This window comes from Macaca thibetana, chromosome 9, assembly GCF_024542745.1.
Source record: "Macaca thibetana thibetana isolate TM-01 chromosome 9, ASM2454274v1, whole genome shotgun sequence".
Lineage (NCBI taxonomy): Eukaryota > Metazoa > Chordata > Mammalia > Primates > Cercopithecidae > Macaca > Macaca thibetana.
Window position 1 is genome coordinate 128124746 of NC_065586.1, and position 23441 is coordinate 128148186.

Below are 23441 nucleotides of genomic sequence, written 5' to 3' on the forward strand. Positions count from 1 at the left end.
CAAGGAGATGTTCTTATATAACCACAGAATAGCTATTAAAATCAGGAAATTAACATCGAGATAACATTTGCTAACCAAATTTTCCCACATCCTCTAGGCTGGGCGCAGTGGCTCACTTCTGTAATCCCAGCACTTTGGGAGGCCAAGGCAGGAGGATCACTGGAGCCCAGGAGTTCAAGACCAACCTGGGCAACACAGGGAGACCCTGTCTCTACAACAAATTTAAAAATTAGCTGGACATGGTGGTGCACACCTGTAGTCCCAGCTACTCGGGAGGCTGAGGTGGGAGGACCACTTGAACTCATGAGGTTGAGGCTGCAGTGAGCTGTGATTGTGCCACTGCACTTCAGCCTGGGGGACAGAGCAAGATGCTGTCAAAAAAAAAAAACCAAACCAAAAACCAAACAGATTTTCCCACATTCTCCTAATGTTTTTATAGGAAAACAAACTCCTAGATGGTGAGTTGGCTTTTTTGTGGCATCTCTTTACTTTCCTTTAATTCAGAGCAGCTCCTCAGCCTGTTTTTCAGCATCTGGATATTCTTCTGAGTGCTGGGTTGCAGTTATTTTGCAGCAATGTCCCTCAACTTCAGATGTTTGCTTGTGGTATGAATTTGGGCAGAAATACCTCAGAAACGAAATTGTGTCTCAGTTCTCTTTTGAGGCTCATAGTTACTTGCCCTCTTACAGATGTTGTTAATGTTAATTTCTCGGTTAAACTGGTGCCTGCCAGGTTTCCCCTCTGTAAATATCCCATATCCCCATTTCCTGTCAATAAGCACCTTGGGAAGAGGCACTTTGAGGCCACTTACGTATCCTGCTTATCCTGTTTCTCAGCCGACCCACTCGGTGCTGTTTCCTCTTTCCTGTGCTGTTATTTGGGGCACATAATCTCGACACGGGTTTGCTCACTCGTGAGTAAGCAGAGATTCTGCACTCAACGTGCCAACTCCAGCAATGGGAGCAGTTCCAAACGGACATTTGTTTCAGTGGGATCTGACCTCAGTGCTAACTTAAGTGGAAAGCATTTGAGAGGCAAGTGATTCCTTTATGTACAAGAAAGGCTCTGAATGCTTAGGGACACAGGTGCATTAAAGTGGATTTTTTTGTTGTTGTTTTTGGAGATGGAGTCTTGCTCTATCACCCAGGCTGGAGTGCAGTGGTATAATCTAGGCTCACTGCAACCTCCACCTTCTGGATTCAAGCAATTCCCCTGCCTCAGCCTCCCTAGTAGCTGAGATTACAGGCGCCCACCACCACACCCAGCTAATTTTTGTATTTTTAGTAGAGACAGCGTTTTGCCATGTTGACCAAGCTGGTCTTGAACTCCTGACCTCAGGTGATCTGCCTGCCTCGGCCTCCTGAAGTGCTGGGATTACAAGCGTGAGCCAATGTGCCTGGTCGATTTTTTTTTTTTTTCTTTTTTAATAGTGGTGGGGATTTGCTCTGACACCCAGGCTGGAGTGCAGTGGAATGATCATAGCTCACTGTAGCCTTGACCTCCTGGGTTCAAGCAGTCCTCCTGCCTTGGCCTCCCAAAGTGTTGGGATTATGGGTGTGTACCACTACTGTGCCTGACTGAGGGGGTGGATTCATTTCTTGCCACCCCCATTTCCCCCTGGAGGGCACAGAGGCACCCCCCTCCCCAGGACAATAAGACACCCATCGGTGAGGCAGGTGCCTGAATCCCTGGATGGCACCTCAGTGGCTGTCTCTGGAGGTCAAGGTAGACGGGTTGCTGCAAATGGGCTTCCTGATTTCGATGGAGAGTTGGACCCTGCGGAGGCAGAGGTCAGGTAACAGCTCTTAACTGCCAAAGCAACACAGGTGAAGTTGCCTTAATTGTCAGAAGAGGGTGGTGATGAGAACGGCTTGACCCGCAGGAATGTTTTGTGGTAGTAAATCTCCATGCAATTGCCAAGAGTGAAATAGATGGGAAGCCTGCTAAGGGTCTATTTGACACATTTTTTTTTTTTTTTCCTGAGATGGAGTCTCACTCCCATTGCACAGGTTGGAGGGCAGTGGTATGATCTCGGCTCACTGCAACCTCCACCTCCCGGGTTCAAGTGGTTCTCCTTCCTCAGCCTCCCGACCAGCTGGGATTACAGGCATGTACCACCACGCCCAGCTAATTTTTGTATTTTTAGTAGAGACAGGGTTTCGCCATGTTGGCCAGGCTGGTCGCGAACTCCTGACCTCAGGCGATCCACCCGCCTCGGCTTCCCAAAGTGCTGGGATTACAGGTGTGAGCCACCGTGCCCAGCCTATTTGACACATTTGATTGAAATAACAAACTCTACGTTAAGCAAACAGAGCCAGAGCCTTCAGTCACTGTGTAGAAGCCACAATCCCTCAGTCCACGCAAGGACCTGAATCTGTTCACAGACCCACAGTCCCTTCAGTAAGGGAAAGGTTTGATGTCTCTGGGGAAGGATCCTATGCTAGCACCAGAAACATGTTTTTAGAAAGTTCCTCCAGCTTTTCCTAAAGAAACTGCAGCCAGGTTCCCTAGACCAGGCACTGGGGAAAGGGGCATATTCAGAGCTGTGGGAGACGACCGGACACTAACTTGGAACCAACACGGATCCCCAGGAAACAGAACTCAGTGTGACCTGCTGGGCAGAGTGAGGGTTTCTTTACTTATTTATTTATTTGAGACAGAGTCTTGGTCTGTTGCCCAGGCTGGAGTGTAGTGGCACGATCTCAGCTCACTGCAACCTCCGCCTCCCAAGCAATTCTACTGCCTCAGTCTCCCGAGTAGCTGGGACTACACGCACGTGCCACCACGCCTGGCTAAGTTTTGTATTTTTAGTAGAGACAGGGTTTTTCCATGTTGCCCAGACTGGTCTCAAACTCCTGACCTCAGGTAGTCTGCCCACCTCTGCCTCCCATAGTGCTGGGATTACAGGTGTGAGTACCATGCCTGCCAAGAGTGAGGGTCTACAACGAGCAGAATGAACACAAGTTTTGCTCTGAGTCACGGGGGCCCAGTCTGTGACTCTAGCCTGTGGTTGTTCCCTTGCTCTTGAGAGTAGAGTCAGAATAGACAGAAATATTCAGTGACGGATGGGATTCCCAGATGTGCTCCCTGATTCTGGAAAGATGGCCTTAAGGTGGAAAGTGCCTGGGATCCTGTGGGACCCTCCCCAACACCACAACAGTAAACCCAAAGCACTGTTGCCTACCTGGGGAGAATCACATAGATTAGTGCCACATCAAAATCTCGAAACATCTGTGGGTGGTGATTTCTTTAATTCACTTTCTGGCCTACGTGGAAACAGATGGATGATGGGGCAGGACTGTGAGTTATCCTAAGCTTTGTGAAGTCGTGATCTCAATTGAATGGCTACTGCAGATGGGGCATGTTGACTGAAACAATGGAGCAAATCAGTTCACTTTCCGGCATCTAGTATGTGGCTGTAGACCTGGCAAATGCATCTTATTTTCTCTGTACCAGCAATCACAGAACACCAGGAAGAGTTCACTTTCACACTCTCGGGACATCAGTACACCTTCACAGTCTTGATTCAACAGTAACCAGGTCTGTTCTGTGCCACAGTTTAGTCTGGGGGGCCTTTGTCATCCCACCGAGTGATACTCATCAGCTGTGTTGCATCCACAGGACCTGATGAACAGGAAGCATCAAGGACCCTGGACACCTGGCTGAAGGCACGTGGGTGCCAGGTGAGGGGAGAGGACAGCCATGAAAGTTCGAGTCCCCCCTCAGCATTGTTCCGGGGTTCAGAGGACGGACTGCTGACCTCAGGTGATCCACCCGCCTGGGCCTCCCAAAGTGCTGGGATTATAGGCGTGAGCCACCGTGCCTGGCCTGTGTGACACATTTGTCAAAAAGTCCTCCAAAGAAAGGGAGAGGCAGTCTGCCATAACCTGTACGTGTCACCATTAAAGCCTCTTTGAATACTGGAGGCTGATGTGGTTGGGCTTTGTGTTCCCACCCAAATCTCATCTTGCGTTGTAATCCCCAGGTGTTGAGGGAAGGACCTGGTGGGAGGTGATTGGATCGCGGGGGCGCTTTCCCCATGCTGTTCTCGTGATAGTGAGGGAGTTCTCTCGAGATTTGCTGGTTTTATAAGGGGCTCTTCCCGCTTTGTTCTCGCTTCCCTGCCACCATGTGAGACGCACCAGCTTCCCCTCCCACTGTGACTGCGAGTTTCCTGCGGCCTCCCCAGCCACGTGGAACCGTGAGTCATTGAACCTCCTTTCTTTATAAATTACCCAGTCTTGGGTATTTCTTTATTGCAGTGTGGGAACGGACTAATACAGAGGCCATATATACAAAATTTGGATGTGCTTTCCTATTTAACAAGTAACTTTGAGGTTCAGAGCAAGAGAAATGCTGGCCTGCTGACTAGGCTGCCAGACAAGCCTTTCTTCCACTTAGCCCTATGACGTGGTAAACCCACGGCAATCTGAGTGTCTGAGGAATGTGAGAATGTTATATGGAGGGCCAGGCATATGGTGGCTCACACCTGTAGTCCCAGCACTTGGGGAGGCTAAGGCAGGTTGATCACTTGAGTGCAGGGAGTTCAAGACCAGTATGGGCAATATAGTAAGACCCCATCTCCTAAAAGAATGTTGTGTGGAGCCTGTGGCAAACCTTGACAGGACAACCACAATCATGGTTACTGATGATTATTGTTGAGTGGTCGTCTCATCAACAGGTCACCATTCCCTTTTGAGAAACAGCTGCTGGCTTGCTCGTGGGTGGAGTAGACAGTATATTTCACGACAGTTCACTAAGAGATCATGCAGCATAAGCTGTCAGTCAGTACCTGGTGTTATCCGATCCACCAAGCCACAGAGACGGGCCTGCCAGCAAAACTATTATAAACATGGAGGCAGTGCATGTGAGGTTTGTTATGGACTGAATGGTATTCCCCAAAACTTCATATTTTGAAGGCCTAGCCTCCGTTTGGAGACAGGACCTTTAAGGAAGTGAGGTAACCATCAAGGTTAGGTGAGGTCATCAGGGTAGGTCCTGACCCAATGGGACTGGTGTCCATAAGAAAAGGTGTGACACCAGACGTGAGCACACACAGGAGAGACCACGTGAGGACCCACAGAGAAGGCGGCTATCTGCGAGGCAAGGAGAGGCCTCAGCAGAAACCAACCCCATAAGCACCTTGATCTTGGACTTCCAGCCCCTAGGGCCGTGAAAAATACACTTCCATTACGACAGCCCCAACGGACTGACACGAGGCTGTCCTCAAGCATATCCAAGACACCCCGAAAGTCACATGAGCAGGAGGCTCGCCCTCCGAAGGCACCCACTCCCTCTGCAATCCTCCTTCCTCCACCTGCATTTTTGGTTTTATGGGGAGTTCCCTAAAACAAGTTGAGAAATGAAAAATGGAGCCTGGTGTACAGATGGTTCTGCATACTAGGCTGGCGTGGCGGGCGGGGCTCGGCATCACAGCCCTACTCCAGCTGGCCCTGATGGACGGGTGGAAAGGAATTCCATGCAGCTGGCCAAACTTCAAGCCTCACACCTGATTATCCTCTCCTTTACCTGGAGGGCCAGTTGACGATCAGGGACTTAGCAGGCACAGGTTTGGAGGATTGGGGTTGAGGAGGTATGTGGACCGACAGACCGTGTGGAGGGGGCTCTTGTGCTCCACGTGCGTGCTCCCGAGGGCTCCTCCTGCACCTGCAAGCTCAGTGGTGGTGGTGGTGTGTGTCGGGGAGGGGGGTGTTCAGGGACTTCCCAGCTCTGCAGAGGTCGCCAGCTCTGCTGCTCCATCCCACCCTTTCACAAAGCGCCCATCGGTGTGGCCGTGGTGGCGTGGATGGAGATTATATGTGGTCTGAACACCAACAAGTGGGTGCGGGCCTTCCTCTCGCTTTACCCTGAAGTCCCAGCCCAGAAGCACGCGGCGGTGGTGAGCTGCGATCCCAGGCCCCGGAGAAGAGCTGAGATTGTGCATCTCAATCCGCAGCAGCCGCTTCATTTGCTCAACGCCAGACTCCAAAAAGCATTTCTCTCGCAACAGGCCAGGGGAGGCAGCGTTCGGGGATGGGACGCCAAGAGTTAAGGGTGAGGCCGCACGCGTGCAGCTCCCCCGTGCTGCGCATGGCGCTGGGATCGGCCTGAGCGCTGGTGAGTCCCTCTCAGGCCGCAGCGCCCGGTGCCGGTCACCTGAGCCGGGCCGGGTCCCAGCTCCCCACACGCGCCCCGCGGCCCCCGGGCTATTTTCAGCCACGCCGAGCCCTGTTTTAGGAGCCTGCACGGCGGCTCCGCGGAGACCGGGACTGCGTGGCGGAGGATCGCGGCGGGGCTGTCGCCGAGCAAGGAGCGCGGCCGCGGGGAGCGCCCGGGAGCGGGGGCGGCGGGGCGGGCCGGGTTCGGGGCTCCTGCTCGCGGTGACGGTGACGCGCGTCCCCGCCCGCCGCCTCTGCCATGGCCGATCGAGGCCGTCGGACGCCGCCCAGAGTCGCTCGCGGGGAGCCTCGGTGAGCAGCGGCCGGGGCGGGACCGGGACACTGGGCCGGGCCTCTGCGCTGCGCCTGGCACGGTGCGTCCGGGATCCGCGCGCCCTGCGCGGCGTGGGGCGGGCCGGGGGCGACGTCCCGAGGGCGGGGGTCCCGCGGCAGAGACGCCCCTGTCTGGGGCGGGGTCCTCCCTGCCTCTCCCGGCGGCCCCCGACCGGCAGGTGCTCTCCACGGCACCCCCTGCCCTGCACAGGCCTCGGGGCTGGCGGTGACGCGGCCGCTGGGTGGGGCTCGCGCAGGTGCGGGGCCGGGGCTGGCGACCCGCATCTCCGCGTCTCCGACTGTGCCTCCTGCGGGAAGTGGCGTCGTGCGATTATTTTTATCGTGGTGTCTGGCTTTTAAATTTCACAGCCCCCGTTTCAGGGATGGCCAGCGTGGCCGTGGGATGCTGATGATACAGGAAGCCAGAGAATAAAGGTTTTGGTTGGGGTCGGGAGGAGGCGCCGGCCCGGACAGTTTTCCTAGAAAATATCCTCTGCGTGTCCCCGTGACCTTGCCTCTCGTGGAAAGCAGCTGGGAGTTGGAGCGGCTCCCTTCTGCCCCCGTCTGAGGTCTGTCTGGCTGTTTTCTTGGTGCGGTGCTGGAATGCACTGGAGGCTCTCCCAGGCAAGCTGTCTGCAAATGTAAGAAATGGGATGGTGACGCGCAGACCTGGGATTCGCTTGCAGAACCGTAGGAAATCCGTTGTCATGGAGGGAGCCAGGGAGCCCTTAGGTGCTGGGGAAGCCTGCCTCCACCTGCGGGTGGGTGGCAGGAGGAGAAAGTGCCCGGCCGTGCCTCTGCAGGGGCTGAGGATTAAACGCAGGGGTCAAAAGACCCCTGCTGGATTGGGTAGTGAATCAGTGCTGGCTTTGGCAGCTGGGGCCGGATTCCCTCCCCCAAGTAAAGGGGAAGTCGGGCTGCCCTGCTGACCCCCTAGTAAGTAAACTCGGAGTAGGGAGGGCGGAGCGTCTCTAGGAGGCTCAGTGGAAGGCGGGCAGGCACCCTGCGGCCCTTTCAGGAGGAAGAGCTTGGCCCAGGACATGTCTGGTTTGGGCTTCAGTGCCTGGGCCATAGCACAGGCTTCCCCCTGCCCCTGCCCCCCCTCGCCCCCCACCCCGGGCCTGGTCCAGGGCTGCTCTGGGGCTGTAGAGAACAAGGGTACCAACTGGCCTGGAGTCGATTGCAGCCTTTGCCACAAATCTGGAAGAAGCCGGGCATCTCACTCCTTATCTGGCCTGGTCAGCTTTGTACTACAAAGAATATGCCTGGCAAGAAGGAACTTCGGTAACAAGTTATAGTTGGGAGTTCACTGAGGATATAGTTTCAGTTTTAAGTAGGATTTTTTTCAAGCAGATTGGTCTGTCCATGGACAAGCTTACTGGTTTTTTTTTGTTTTTGTTTTTTGTATTTTTTAGGAGAGACGGGGTTTCACCGGGTTAGCCAGGATGGTCTCGATCTCCTGACCTCGTGATCCGCCCGACTCGGCCTCCCAAAGTGCTGGGATTACAGGCTTGAGCCACAGCGCCCGGCCAAGCTTACTGTTTTAGGACATTATTTGTATTGAAAATATCTGCCCAGGCATGATTCTGGCTTTTATTATCAATTTCCAATGATAGCCACCAAAATCCAGATTTTGAAAGGGAAAGATGAAGAGGACGGGTGGTGGGTTCAGTTCGGATGCCCCAAAAGAAGCTGTCACCAGCATGCCCTGCAGTCAGTGTTTCTCACACTTCAGGTGCCCTGAGGGAGCCCACGTGCAGGACACAACCTCCACGGCAGGCAGCTCATGGGCAGCAGGTTCCAGGCTCTGGGGTTTGGTCCCACAAGCATGCATCCATGACACTTTTGCAAGATCTAGGAGTTTGTGGAAAATGGCATAACAATAAACTAATTTTTTAAAAAAGATGACAAAGGAAATAGCAATGATCAAAATAATCAACCATGGCCAGGTGTGGTGGCTCACGCCTGGAATCCCAGCACTTTGGGAGGCCCAGGTGAGTGAATCAGGAGTTCTAAACCAGTTTGGCCAACATAGTGAAACCCTATCTCTACTAAAAATATAAAAGTTAGCTGGGCATGGTGCGCCTGTAATCTCCAGCTCCTCGAGATGCTGAGGCAGGAGAATCGCTTGAACCTGGGAGGCAAGAGGTTGCAATGAGCTGAGATCGCACCACTGCACTCCAGCCTGGGCAACAGAATGAGACTCTGTATCCAAAAAACAAACAAACAAAAAAACAAAAACCAGCCATCATAAATGTACTTGCTGTATGTATGGCAGGCTCCGTTCCAATTCTTTATCTGTGTTACGGTGTGTGGGTGTCCCCCTGTTAGGGTACAAGAGCTGGGCTGCAGGGGCTCTGGAGAAGCCCGGGATGGGCTGGGAAGAGCTGCAAAGGCAGGTGGGGGCCGCACCCTTCACCCAGCAGCACATGTGTCTGAGCACCAGCAATGCCTGTCGTGAGGCCACACGGGGAACCAGGCTCAGGCCACACCATCAAGGAGCATGCAGTTCAGCAGGGGGTGCAGACATCACCCGAAATCACCAGAACTAAGGAGCTTGGAGTTGCAGAATCAGCATTCGGACCTGTGTCTCATTTTTAAAAATATTTTTTAAAAATTTTTTTAAAGAGACAAGATCTTGCTGTGTTGCCCAGGCTGGTCTTGAACTCCTGATCTCAAGTGATCCTCCTGCCTTGGCCTCCCAGATGGCTGGGATTATGAGCATGAGCCACTGTGCCCAGCCAGGACCTGTCTCTTAGTTGTGATTCAAGAACTTAGTCACCTCAGCTTGGGCCGGATCCGATACCAGACCCCTGTCTGTCCTGCCTTGCCCCCTCGGCTTTTGACACCCCCCATACCCACAACCCCCAAGTGGAACAATCTCAGCCAGGCCACCCACCCTTTCCCAGTAAGGCCAAGGGCTAGACCCTTTCTCCCATGGCCCTGGACAGCATGGTCCCTGCACAGCTGTGAGGCCTGGTCCTCCACACCTGCCAGGACTTCCTGCTGATGTCACCTGCCTTTGGCTCACTGGCTTCCCCGGCAGAGGTCTCTCAGCACGGCAGCACATCTGTGCACTCTGGAGAGGTGACCCTTGGTTTGAGGCCACCCCCACTCCCTCCATAGCGCTGGGCTGTCAAGCCAGCAAGGTCTGAAAATCTGGCTGGGCCCCCATTCCCTACAGCGGCATCCAGCAAAGGTCTTGAAGATGGGGGGAGCTTCATTTCTGGCCTCCTCCCTCGGCCTCCAGCTGCTGCATCTCTGGGATGCTCTGCCTCCACGCCCCACATGCTGGGGCGCCTCTGTGCAAGTCACGCTGTGTGTGGAGGTCTCACTGCTCCCCAAGTCTTTGCCATGACACTAAGCACAGGCTCCTTCACAACCTTGTGCTTCTTTTGTTTTATTTATAAAAGTTCTAAAATTTCAGAAGACTGGGGTGAAGACAATCAGTACTCATAACTAATACCTGCCCAGGTGACTTCTGTAAGTCATTAGGTGTGCTGTGGATCAAATTGTGTCCCCCAAGTTCATAGGTTGCGCTCTGACCCCCAATGTAATGGTATTGGGGGGTGGGCCTTTTGGGAGGTGGTGGGGTGAGATGAGGTTGTAGGGTGGGCCCCCGGGATGGGATGGGTGCCCTTACAAGAAGGGACATGGGATCGGGCTGTCTCCACAGGGCATAGAGGCAGCTCTGTGAGCCAGGAAGGACCCTCACCAGGAACCAAACTGCCGGCTCCTTGGCCTCAGACTTCCAGCTCCAGAACTGTGAGAAATGTCTTGTTTAGGCTGTGTGATCTGTGGCATATTTTGATGGGGATGAGCTGACCAAGACAGGGCCCTCCCCTCGCTCCGTATCTAGACATCTGCCGGCTGCCTGCTGACCTCCTGACCACGGATGGGTTTGCAAACTTCCCCCAGCCACATACACAGTTTGGATCATGTTATAATCATTTTATATCCTGCTTTTTAAAAATGTCATATTCGTGAGCATTTTTATACTATTCAATTGTTTCTTTAATCAGTTCCTTATAAGGTATTTTGGGTTGATTTTAATCCTTTATGATTATGAACCACTCCGGATGAGCTTGCTTTTTCGTCTTCAATTTTTTTTTATCGTGGTAGATAAGAACACTTAACATGAGATAAATCCTCTTAAATTTTACGCGTACGACACTTAAAGCGTCAGTGACCCTTGATGGTTGGTACAGGTTCAGCGCAGAGTAGCAGATTTCTGGAGGTTATTCCTCTCACTTAACATTAACGGAAACTTTTCCTCTGTTGGGAGCTCCCACTTCCCCTCCCTAGCCCTGGAAGCCCCCTTTTCCGGTCTTTTTTGTGATTTGACTATTTTCAACACCTCATAGAAGTGGAATTGTGCAGTACTCGTTTTTCTGTGCCTGGCTTATTTCACTTAGCGCGGTGTCAAGTTTCATCCAGGCCACAAATGGCAGGAGCACCTGTGTCTCACGGCTGAGTAGTATTCGTCAGATGTGCACACCACATTTTCTTTCTTTTATTTTGAGACGGAGTCCCCCTGTCACCCAGGCTGGATGGAGTGCAGTGGCGTGATCTCAGCTCATTGCAACCTCTGCCTCCTGGGCTCAAGCGACTCTCATGCCTCAGCCTCCCAAGTAGCTGGGACTACAAGTGTGTGCCACCATGCCCAGCTAATTGACACCACATTTTCTATAAACATTCATCACCTGTTTATTTTAAGCTTTCCTGTGGATCAGACAAATGGCGTGCAAGTGTTTCAGGGAGTGGAGAGTGGGCTGGAGTGGGTGGTAGGTGCCAGTAGGAACAGCCAGGGCAGGGAACCCTGTGAGGAGGTGAGAGGATGAGGGCAGCTGTGTGCAGGATCCCCGCAGCACGGGCTGTGTTCCGGGAGCTGCTGCCACAGACGGGCACAGTGGTGTACACCAGGAGCCAGTGTGGCCCCTCTGCTGGGTGTCCCCAGGCCCTAGGAGGTGCATCCCCCGTGTTGGGAGTATGGGAGACTTGGCGGGGGCTGGGCCGGCTAGGCTGACACCCCCACTCCATTCCCGCTGCCAGTGGCAGCATTGAGCACCGTGGTCAGGAGAGCTGGAAACACAGCACGCTGCCCCATGGTCCAGGCTGGGTGGGCATGTGAGCTGCTGAGAGAATTGCATTGTCCCTTATAGCTGACCTGAACTGTTGCGCTGCCAGCCTGTGCCAGCAGACACCTGCTGTGCCTGAGATCCCACTCTCGAGGCCTCTTCCATGGCTGCCTGTGTTTTTCTTCTTCTTTTTTTTTTTTTTGAGAAAAAGAAAAGTTTTGCTCTTGTTGCCCAGGCTGGAGTGCAGTGGCGCCATCTCGGCTCACTGCAACCTCTACCTCCCAGGTTCAAGCGATTCTTGTACCTCAGCCTCCTGAGTAGCTGGGATTACGGGCGTGTGCCACCACACCTGGCTAATTTTTGTGTTTTTACTAGAGTCAAGGTTTCACCACATTGGCCAGGCTAGTCTTGAACTCCTGACCTCAAGTGATCTGCCAGCCTTAGCCTCCCAAAGTGCTGGGATTATAGCTGTGAGCCACCGTGCCCTGCTCACTCGTCTCTTCCTTCCTCTCTTCCTTCCTCTCTTCCTTCCTCTCTTCCTTCCTCTCTTCCTTCCTCTCTTCCTTCGTCTCTTCCTTCGTCTCTTCCTTCGTCTCTTCCTTCGTCTCTTCCTTCGTCTCTTCCTTCGTCTCTTCCTTCGTCTCTTCCTTCGTCTCTTCCTTCGTCTCTTCCTTCGTCTCTTCCTTCCTCTCTTCCTTCCTCTCTTCCTTCCTCTCTTCCTTCGTCTCTTCCTTCCTCTCTTCCCTTTCACAGGGTCTCTGTCACCCAGGCTGGAGTGCAGTGACATGATCATGGCTCACTGCAGTCTCCACCTACTGGGCTCAGGTGATCCTCACATTTCAACCTCCTGAGTAGCTGGGACTACGTGTTTGCACCACCACGCCTGGCTAACTTTTGTATTTTTGTAGAGACGGGTGTGGGCTTTTCCTCAGGGCAGCAGGACACCACCATGTGCTGCACTCAGAGGATGGAGGTTTTGTTTTAAATTATGGCGAAATACACATAAGTCACCATCTGAACCATTTTTAGGTGTGCAGCTTAGTGAGAGTAGGTACAATCACGGTGCTGTGCAAACACCGTCTCCAGAAGTATTTCATCTTCCCAAACGTAAACTGTACCCCACACCCAGCCCCTGGCACCCCCACTGGTCTTTGACTCCTTTGGAGCCTCAGCTGTATAGAATCGTGGTATTTGTGTGTGCGCGCGTGTGACTGGCGTGCTTCACCCGTGTTGCCTGCGTGTCAGAATTTCCTTGAAGACTGAATCCTACTCCAAGGAAGGGATGTGCGTTTTGCTGACTCATCACCCGCAGATGGATACTGGGTTGTTCCACATTTTGCTCTTGAGAATCATGCTGCTGTGAACAGAGACGTGCAAATGCCCGTCTGAGATTTTGCTTTCAATTCTTTCATCCTGTTTTCCACAGTGCCTGCCTCAGTTTATGTTCCCATCAGGCATGCACAAGCGTTCCAGTTTCCCCACATCCTCACAGCACTCCCTTTCCACTCTGTTCCGTTTTGATCCCGGCCGTCCTCATGGGTGAGCGAGTGGCTCACTGCAGCTGGGTCTGTGTTTCCCTAGTGAGCAGGGATTCTGAGCCGGTGTCATGCTTGTTGGCTGCCTGGATGTTGGCTTCTCCCTTCTTCCTGACATGTTTTTGGGCGTGTCTCTGTCTCCCCAGGAGAGGGGAGGGTCCTAGCTCCTCTAGGAGAGGGTCCGAGGCTGACTTAGCACCGCACCGCCCTCCACCCGCACCTGGCACAGGCGGGTGCCCAGGAGAGCGAGCTTCCCCAATGAGTGAAGGGCACATGTGGCTGTGCTGAGGCCCTTGTGTCTTCCAGTCCTCAAGGACAGCCCGGAGTGTGAGCTGAGGTGTCGAGAGGGAAGTGTACTGAGGTCTGCAGCTCACTCGGAAGTGAATACAAAAGTATAATATGTGTTTATAATCCTTTTTTTCAAAAATATACTTTAGCTGGACACGATGGCTCATGCCTATCATCCCAGCACTTTGGGAGACCGGGGTAGGAGCATCTCTTGAGCTCAGGAGTTCCAGACAAGCTTGGGCAATATAGTGAGACCCCATCTTTATAAAACATCTGGAAAAAAAAATTAGCTGGGCGTGGGGGCACATGACCCAAGTCCCAACTACTCAGGAGGCTGAGGTGGGAGGATCACTTGAGCCAGGGAGGTAGAGGTTGCAGTGAGCCAAGATTGCATCACTGCACTCCAGCCTGGGTGACAGAGCAAGACCCTGTCTTAAAAAAAAAAAAAAAAAAAAAAAAAAATACACACACACACACACTCTTTATATTCAGTTTAAGGTAAAATTTACACACAATGAAATGCATGGATCTTGAGTGAGTTTTGATGAATTCACACACCTGTGTAACACCCCCCCCCCAGCAGATATTACAGAACATAGCCATCAGCCTAGAAGATTCCTCACACCCCCAGCCGCCACACTCCCACCACAGGTGCATTCAGCCGCGCTCCGACGTCACGTGGATAACACCGTCCAGGGCGTCCGCTTTGTGCCTGGCTTTCCGTTCTCAGCATCGCGTCTTGGGTCTTCCATTTCCGTGTGTCCAGCTCGCCCCTCCTCACGGCCGCGTGCTGTTCCACTGTGCGCATCCACCACGGCTTATTTATCCATTCTCCTGGTTTAGGCTCTTTTAAGTCCAGCTGTCATGAACATTTTTTTTAAGTTTTAAAATAATTTTAGATTGACAAAAAGTTACAAACACAGAACAGAGTTCTGTGTACCCCTTACCCAGGTTCTCCTAAGGTTATGTCAACCTAAGAGGAAGAAGCTGAGGCAAAATTAACCCACGCAGAGAGCTGTTTGGGCCAAGCTTGAGGAACTTGCCACTTGGGAACACTGATTAAAGTTGCCCTTAATATACACTGTGATTAGCAGTAGTTACAATTGGATTTTTTTTTTAGTTGGGGTCTTGCTCCAGGCTGGAGTGGGAGGCATGATCAGAGCTCTTTGCACTTTGTACTCCTGGGATCAAGCAATTGTCCTGCCCCAGCCCTCCTGAGTCACTGGGACTACAGGTGCCACCACACCCAGCTATTTAAAATTTTTGTGTGTGTGTGGAAACAGGGTCTCACTAGGTTGCCCAGGCTAGTCTTGAACTCCTGGCTTCAAGCAATTCTCCTAAAGTGCTGGGATTACAGCCCTGAGCCACTGCACGTGGCCACAGCAGGTTTTTAAAGGTAAAAAGGCAGGGCAGGGGGTGGACTGATATAAAGTTGTTTGTCAGAAATTCTCATTGGTTTGCAGAGATAACATTGATTGGCATTGGCTGTCCATAGCTAAGCTACAGGCCATGGGTTATGGTGTCTGGTACAGCATTACTGAGTTAATTGATAGTTACCGTGGCAATAGCAGTTTGGAGAGAGGAACGCATAGCTCAAAGTGGGGGAGTATGGCATGACTGCTGCCTCATTTTAGTGTGTCTGTGGGCCTGATCATTAAAAGGACCTGCATTCTTCAGATAAAAGTTCTTTCTTTCCCGGTTAGCATCTCGTACAGCCACAGTACATTTGCCAAAACCAGGACACTAACATTGGTTCCACACCATCACCCAAGCCACAGACCTGTCCCAATCCCACAGGTTCCCGTGGACATCCTCCTCCTGACCCAGGGTCCCCCCACCCCCGCGAGCTGACGGTGTACGGAGCTGTGTGTCCCCCGCCCCGCCAGGAGCTTTGGGTGCACAGAACTGTGTGTTCCCCATCCCCCGCGAGATGATGGTGCGTGGAGCTGGGGTGCACGGCGCTGTGTGCGTCTCCTCGCACGGCTCCAGCTGCGGCACCGCCTCTGTCTTTCCTTGTATTGGTCCTTTGGACACTTCCCATCGGTTATTTCATAAAAGGTCCCCAGTGTGGGTTTAGCTGGGGTTCTCTCCTGACGGGAATGAGGTCGTGCATTTCGGTAGGAACAGCATGAATGATGCATCCTCTGAGTGGAGCGGGTGTGATGTTGAGGGCGACGTTGCTGGACCACCGGGTGGAGGTTGTGTCTGCTGGTTTCTACTCAGGGAAGGGGCTTCGTTTGGGGAAGTCCCTGTTCAGAGCTTTCCTCTGTAGTTAATGGATCTCGGAGCGCTGCTTTGAGACTGTGCAGGGCCTGGTTCTTCAGTCTCTGCTTCCGGCCTTGGCACCAGGTTCTCTGGGGCACCCGGGCACTGGCCTATTGTGCTTTTCCACTCCCTGCGATTTCCTGTAAGGAAAGGCTGTTCCTTCTCCCCATTTATCTGTTTGTTTATGTCAGTAGGGACATGAGGATACTTATTCCGTGGGTTAAAATCCGGTAATGACAATATTTGTTTTGTTAAATCACTCCGGCTTTGAGCTTCAGGAGCTCCTGGCTGGCTGCTGTGTTCTGTTGACCAGCTCATCGTGGTTTTGGGGTTTTTGTGTGTTTGTGTGTGTTTTGTTTTGTGAAGCACTTCCTTACTTTCTGGAACCATCAGAAATTCCAGGCTTGACTGTTTCTAAAATCCTTAGTCCATGCTCTCTTTGATGGAGCTTTTTTTTTTTTTTTTTTTTTCTTTTTAATGTTGCCGCGTTGTTTCTTTACTTCTCTGCATGTCCTGAAAGTCTGCTGCTGGCCCGGGCCTGACTCGTCAAGTTAATTGACCTTTTTGCCTGGAAGCCTTGAGGATTTTATCTTTAGCTTTGAAATGGAATAGTTTTACCAGCATGCCTCAAAGTTGGTGGTCTGGGTTGATTTTTTAGCGGCTGGTGAGCCCTTTGCACCATGGATTTGGGCCTGTTTCTATGTACGGATGGTCTTCCTGGAGCACAGCTGTAGCTATGAGCGCTGACACATGGCTTTGCTTCCCTTCCTTGGGGCTGGGAGTGCTGCCCTCCTCACCTTCCACTTCCTCCTCTTTCTTGCTGACCTGTTACTTTTCTCTTTGCATTTTCTTTTCTTTTCTTTTTTTTTTTTTGAGACGGAGTCTCGCTGTGTCTCCCAGGCTGGAGTGCAGTGGCGTGATCTCGGCTCACTGCAAGCTCCGCCTCCCGGGTTCACGCCATTCTCCCGCCTCAGCCTCCCAAGTAGCTGGGACCACAGGCACCGCCACCACGCCCGGCTAGTTTTTTGTATTTTTAGTAGAGACGGGGTTTCACCATGTTAGCCAGGATAGTCTCGATCTCCTGACCTCGTGATCCACCCGCCTCGGCCTCCCAAAGTGCTGGGATTACAGGCTTGAGCCACCGCGCCCGGCCGCATTTTATTTTCTTGCTTCTCCCCTTGCCTATTCCTCAAATGCCTCTTATTAAATTTTCGTTTGTGTGATACTCCCTTGGGCATCTTACAATTTATTTCTCATTTTTGAGGTGCTTTTTTTTTTTTTTCTGAGTTCAATAAATTCTTTTTTCATTTCTCCGATTTTTTTTTGCCCTAAGCTGTTGAATTCCTAATTCAGGGTGTTTTTCCGTACCCTCAAATGCTGTTCGCGTGTGCCTGGTTCTGTTTGGATGTACAGGTTTCTTCTGCCGTGTCTTGTTTTCTTTTTTGAAAGCAGGGGGCGGGGAGGGTCTCACTATGCTGCCCAGGCCGGTCTCGAACTCCTGAATTCAAGTGATCCTCCCACCTTGGCCTCCCAAAGTGTTGGGATTACAGGAGCGAGCTGCCCTGCCCAGCCCTATGGTGGTTTTTAACAGGGAGGGAATTCTTATCAGTTCTTTTTCCTGATTTTCTCCCATAGTCTTCTGTGACCTTTTTCTTTTGGCTCATATTTTTGATGTTGGGATATTTTACAAGGTTCCCAGCTTAATGAATCCCTTTTCTGTCAGCCTGGCGATGTCCACACATTTTAGTGAGGTTTTTTTGTTTTGTTTTGATGATGGAGGTTTGTGAATATTCCCAAGTTCATGGTCATATTTTGTCTCTCAGGACCTTATCTCTCTGTCTTTTTCTTCTTTTCTCTTCCTCTACCTGATTGCCAAAGGGAGTTTCTCTCTTCCTTTTTGCTGCCGTTTCTCCCCAGAAGCTCTGTGTTTGCAGGACTGATGTTTTCAGTCACACGCCTGTCTGTTTCCATCACTCTTGCCTCTCTAAGCCGAGTTTGCCTCTCTGAAGAGCTCGCCAGACCATGTCCTGGCCCTCAGATCCTCGCGCTGCCCGGTAATGGGGTCTGGCTGCTTGGGTCCTCTGAGGCTCCTTTCCTGCAGTGACGGAGGTCCTAGGACGCCCAGGCACCTCTCTGACTCACCCACGTGGAGAGCAGCTTTGTTCTTTCTGGTGGTGTCCGATGGACCCTTCGTCACTCAGCCTGCGTCCCTGTGGTTTCTCCTGGTCACCTTTGCCACCAGAGAGCGGGAAGTAGTGGGGTGGGGAGCGGGAGGATGTGGGGCCTGGATTTGTTGCTTTTTCTCTTTTTATTCTGTTACTCAGCAGTTTTGGGGGCACTCCATCTTCATCTTCACGTCATGCCAAGGGTGTAGTTTGCTGAAGGATTTTTTGAGGTTGTAAAATTATTTTACATAATTTAGGAAGGAGATTTGGGGGGTTGATTATTGTAACAGCCTACATTAGCTTCCACCTTGATCATTCTCGTACAAGTCTTTTCAAGGGCACATTTTTTCATTTCTTGTGTAGAACCTTCTAGGGGTGGAACCATTGGGTTTTAAGGTAGGTGTGCATTTTGATTTGTAAGAAAACAAAACATCACGTGTACCATTTTGGATGAAAGTTCCAGTTGTTCTGCAGCCTTGGTAACATCTGGCACGGTTGGTCTTGTTAGTTCCAGCCGTTCTGGTGAGTGAGTACCTGCCTGTCTTTGTGGACTTAATGACCATTTCCCTGACTGCTCATGATTTTGGGGGCTTCTTTATGTTTGTTGGACATTCGTACATCTCCTTTTGTGAAGTGCTTGTTGGATTTTTTGGCCTATATTTTTATTAGGTTGTTTGTCTTTTGACTTTCCTTTTTTTTTTTTTTTTTTTTTTTTGGAGACAGGATCTCCCTCCGTTGCCCAGGCTGGAGTGCAATGGCACCATCTCAGCCCAGTATAGCCTTGACCTCCTGGGCTCAAGCCATCCATCCTCCCACCTCAGCCTCCCGAGGAGGAGACCACGGGCATTGGCAACCACACCCAGCTCATTTTTATATTTTTTGTAGAGATGGGGTTTTGCCACGTTGCCCAGGTTGGTCTCAAACTCCTGAGTTCAAAGTAATCCACCCACTTCAACCTCCTAAAGTGCTGGGATTACAAGTGTGAGCCACCATGCTTGGCTGGCAGTTATTTTTCTAAAAGCATATTTAAAACATTATCCCAGCCAGGTGCAGTGGCTCACACCTGTAATCCCAGCAGTGAGACCTTGTTTCTACAAAAAATAAAACCACAATTAGCCGGGTGTGGTGGTGTATGCCTGTAGTCCCAACTACTCAGGAGGCTGAGGGACAGAGAACCACCTGAGCCTGGGAGGGTGAGGCTGCAGTGAGCTGAGATTGTGCCACTACACTCCAGCCTGGGTGACGGAGTGAGAGCCTGTCTCAACAACACAACAAAAGCACGATTCCATTGTCATGTGGCTTTCCTTGTTCCTGTAAGAAGTCAGCTATTAGTCCAAATGTCCTTTGTTTGACCTTGAGCTTTTCCCTCGGGCACATTTTGTTATTTTGTCTTTGTCTTTGTCCTTCCTGCTCCTTCTCCTTGAGTTTTCTTATGTAGATCTAGATTTTGACTTATTTGGAACCTTCGGATTGTTGTCTTTCATCAGTTCTTGAGAATTCTGTCACCATATCTTCAACTTTTATATCTGCCAAGTTTCCCCTTCACGTCTCCCTCTGAGAGACCTACTCATTCTCTCCTTTCTCTCTCGTAGCTGTTTCTCTGGGCTCTGCCTCTTCGTTTGTTTCTTTGTGCTTAATTCCAGGTAATTTGTTCTGAATTATCTTCAGTGCATCCGTCCTCTCCTCTGTGGTCCAATCTGCTACCGAAAGTGTCCATTGTGCCTTTCACTTTAATTATTACATTTGTTATTTCTAAAAATGTTCTTTTATTCAAATTCGGCATATCACCTTTTATAGTTTTCTACTCTATGAAGTTATTTTCTTTTTTTCTTTTTTTTTTTTTTTTTTACTTTTATCAGTCTTTATTAATCTTCAATTGATCTACACCTAGAGCATGCTGTTGTTTCTACCTAAAATGACCGGGGTCTTGCCTTTTGCTTCCCGTAGAGATTCTCCCAACTCCATAGGTCCATAGTCACACGAGGACAGCTTTGCATGTAACATGAATCTCCAGAGCTTCATACACATCCTTCCCTTAGCCTACATTTCATTTTACAATTTCAGAGATCCAACCATCTCTGAACCTGTCTGAAACTAGCCCACATGCCATATACCAGATTACAACATTCAGGCCAGCTTCACTATTACTTTTCCTCCTTTTACGACCACCAAGACCGGTGTTCAGATCCGATGGGAAAGGGAACAGGAGGATATGAAGTTATTTTCAAGCTTGTAACTTATTTCTTCAAAGAAATAGAAAAAGTTTATGTGACGGGGAGTAAGAGTATATGGGAATTCTGTGCACTTTCTGCTAACTTTGCTGTGAACCTAAAACTGCTCTAAAAAATCTAGTTTTAAAAATAGAATTGTTTTGTGAACTGTATTTGTCAATTCTAATGTTCAAAAAGTCTGGGTCTTTCAATTATTTTTATCCTGGCTCTTCCTCATGTACCTTGTTTCCCGGTTTCCTGGTTCTCATTGGCTGCATGTTAGGACATGTTTGTGGGGTTTCTCTGAGAGCTGGTATGAAGGTGCCTTCTCCAGAGAGGGTCACAGTTGCTCCTGCCAGACAGCCGGAGGCTCTCAAGTTGGGAACCACTTCAAGCCCAGGTTTCAGTCTGGAGTCCCTTGGTCTGCTGAGGTCATCTGATCAGTCTGTGTCACCACCCTCAAAGTTGGGGTTTCTCCTTCCTTTTCCTTTTCTTCTCCTGCTGCCTACCAAGGCGGGCTTCTCTGCAGTCCTGTGGAATTGGGGTGGGGCGGAGCGTGGGTCGTATAGTTCTGTTTCCCCTTACGCTAAAGGTTTGCATGGGGGAGAGTGTCCTGTGGGACCCCACACCAAAGCAGACACGGGCTTTGTTTCTCATCTCCCTCGTCCCCACAAGGTGATGGAACACAGGTGCAGGCTGGGTATTGGCGAATGCCCTCAGGCGAACACTGCTTTGGTTCTTCAGTAACCGGCTCATGTCTCTCAGTCTACGTAGTCCCACGTGATGTGGCCTCTCAGCACTTTTGTTACTTAGGTGGGAGGTGAGTTCTGACCCCAACCAACCCTAACCTAACCCTAGTTCTGACCTCACCTCGCTCGCCATTACCTGAGAGCTCTTGCTGTCCTCGTTGTTTCCATGGATTGAAGAGGCTTTGACAATGTTGGAGGAGTGGAGCAGTGAGAACAAAATGCCAGCCACTGTGGGTGTGGTGGCTCACGCCTGTAATCCCAGCAATTTGGGAGGCCGAGGCGGGCCGATCACAAGGTCAGGAGATCAAGACCATCCTGGCTAACACGGTGAAACGCTGTCTCTACTAAAAACACAAAAAATTAGCCGGTCGTGGTGGCGGGAGCCTGTAGTCCCAGCTACTTGCGGGGCTGAGGCAGGAGAATGGTGGGAACCTGGAGGCGGAGCTTGCAGTGAGCTGAGATCGTGCCACTGCACTCCAGCCTAGGCCACAGAGCGAGACTCTGTCTAAACAAACAAACAAACAAATGCCAGCCACTGAAAGCAGAGCTGTGAGCGTGGGGCCACCATGTCACAGTTTTCAGCTCATTTCTGGAATGGCCAAGGACGGACCAGGGGAAATTTGCATGAACTTGGAAGAGGACATGGAATGAGGCCTCCGCATGTAACTTCTCTTCCCAGTGTCTGTGTAAACTGTGGCTTGGAGGAGCTGGCAGGCTCAGGGAAGGTTCTGTGAATGTAAGGGCCATGCCCGGAAAAGGCCTGGGTACCCTCCTCCTTTTCCCCAATAACTTCGATTTACCAAAAATGTAAAAAATGGGCGTGTGTAGGAAAACCACCAAGAAGCTTCCTCTGTGAAGAAGCTCAGAGAAGAACGTCTTGGTTCGTGTTTCTGGTATCACTCACCTGTGGGGTGCAGGCCAACATGGGAAGCTCTGCCGGAGGTTAGGGGCTGGCTTGGCAGATATGGGGGAAGACAAGGTGTGGCACAGGTGGGGTGTGTATGAGTCTAGGCCGGAACCACCCCTGGGCAGCCCACCCTACGGACCAGTCTCTGCTAGGGCTGACGCCAAGAGCTAGGTCGAGAGTCAGGCAGACACAGGATTGGTTGGTTCCATAGATTAAGGGGAGGGGTCACCACTAGGTTTCAGACCGCGTTAACAGATAAGACTAAGGTGCGGTCAGTGAGCTGAAGTCAGGAATAGAGAGAAGCAGCACCACGGACAGCACCGAGGCTGTTCCCCTGGGCTCCGGGATAGCAGCCCACTTCTTCACAGAGGCAGTTCCAGCTTCCTGAGCCATCCGCAGCACTAAGGCCTGCGGATGGAGAGAGTCCTGCACTCCTACAGCAAGGACCCTCCGCTTGGGGATGGGGAGAGTCCTGCACTCCTATAGCAAGGACCCTTCGCTTGGGGATGGGGAGAGTCCTGCACTCCTACAGCAAGGACCCTCCGCTTGGGGATGGGGAGAGTCCTGCACTCCTACACCAAGGACCCTCTGGTACCTTGAAGGGTGTTGGGTGCCTTGGGGGCTCAGGGGGCACAGATTTCTTAGGGCTGCTGGGCTTGGTTTTGTTCTTTTTATCTCTCCAGGGGCCTGAGCAGTGATTCGGAAGTTGGACTCTCAACTGGGAGGTGCACAGCAGATTCTTTTCTCAACAGGAGTAGTGCCTTTCTCTGGGAGGCATAGAAAACAAACTGCTATCAATAGAACTCTTTTCAAGACCCTTACAAATAAACCCCAGAAAGACTGAAGCAGATTTCAAATGAATTGTCCAAGTATCAATGACAAACATGTCCTCTACGAGGACGTGCAGAGTTCACGCAGGCAGGTCACGTTGGCCACCAGCGTCGATCAGAACTTTGTCTTGAAAACAGTGGCTAAGAGCACATAATTTGAGAATGGCATAAGAAAATTAAAATGCAACATTTTTTTTTCTTCAATGTTTGGAAAGAAATTAAAACCGAGCAGGTCTTGCCAAGAAGCCCGCAGGCCATGATGACATGGGATTGGGACGCAGGAGTGAAGGAGAGAGGCAAAGGATGGATGTGTGTGTGCTCTTTGCCCGCTGGCGAGCGGGATCTGAGCCATATCAGTTGGCACGTGCCTTGGTATTAATTAACGCCTGCTCTCACTTCACTGTCTTTTTATCCCGACATCTTAACATTCTATCTGAACGTGGTCAACGGGAGACTAATGAGCTGTCCTGTGGTGTCCTGGCTCAACCACCCTCTCACCCGTGCCTCCCCCGGGATTTGTGTCCCACTGTGCCGTCGGACAACCTGGGGGTGCAGGGAGCCCAGTAATTAGTCTTCTCCCCATGGGGTTCCTGGTCTTCTGCCCCCTTCCTGCCTCAAGTCTCGTTCAGAGATTCTGAAGAGGAATTCCAGCTGTCATTTTCCCTGGAGCTCCCCACAGTGCATGCGGATGGTCCAGAATGAGTTTTCTTCTAAGTGCTGTGAATGTGACTCCACCTGGGGACACTTGAGTCTGCCTGGGGACAGGCGCCGCCCTTGCCCGTCCGTCTCCGGCCAGCATTGCCTGCTTATTTCTGGTCAGTTCGTGTTTGTCTTTTTAAAAGTTTGGCTCAGAAGTTGGAAAATCTGGATGAGCCTGGCCTCATTCCTGGTGAGTGGTGGGACCCTGGGCACCTCTCTCACCC

At 51.3% G+C, this 23441-nt stretch overlaps 1 protein-coding gene and 1 non-coding gene across 2 annotated transcripts in view; both read right to left on the minus strand.

The window, feature by feature from the left end:
• Positions 1–23441, minus strand: part of BNIP3 (BCL2 interacting protein 3) — a 200426-nt gene that overhangs the window by 56746 nt on the left and 120239 nt on the right. The gene's annotated exons all lie outside the window — the stretch shown is intronic.
• Positions 19905–20034, minus strand: LOC126963485 (small nucleolar RNA SNORA61). Its single transcript, XR_007729115.1, has one exon. It is a non-coding gene; the product is annotated as a small nucleolar RNA SNORA61 (small nucleolar RNA).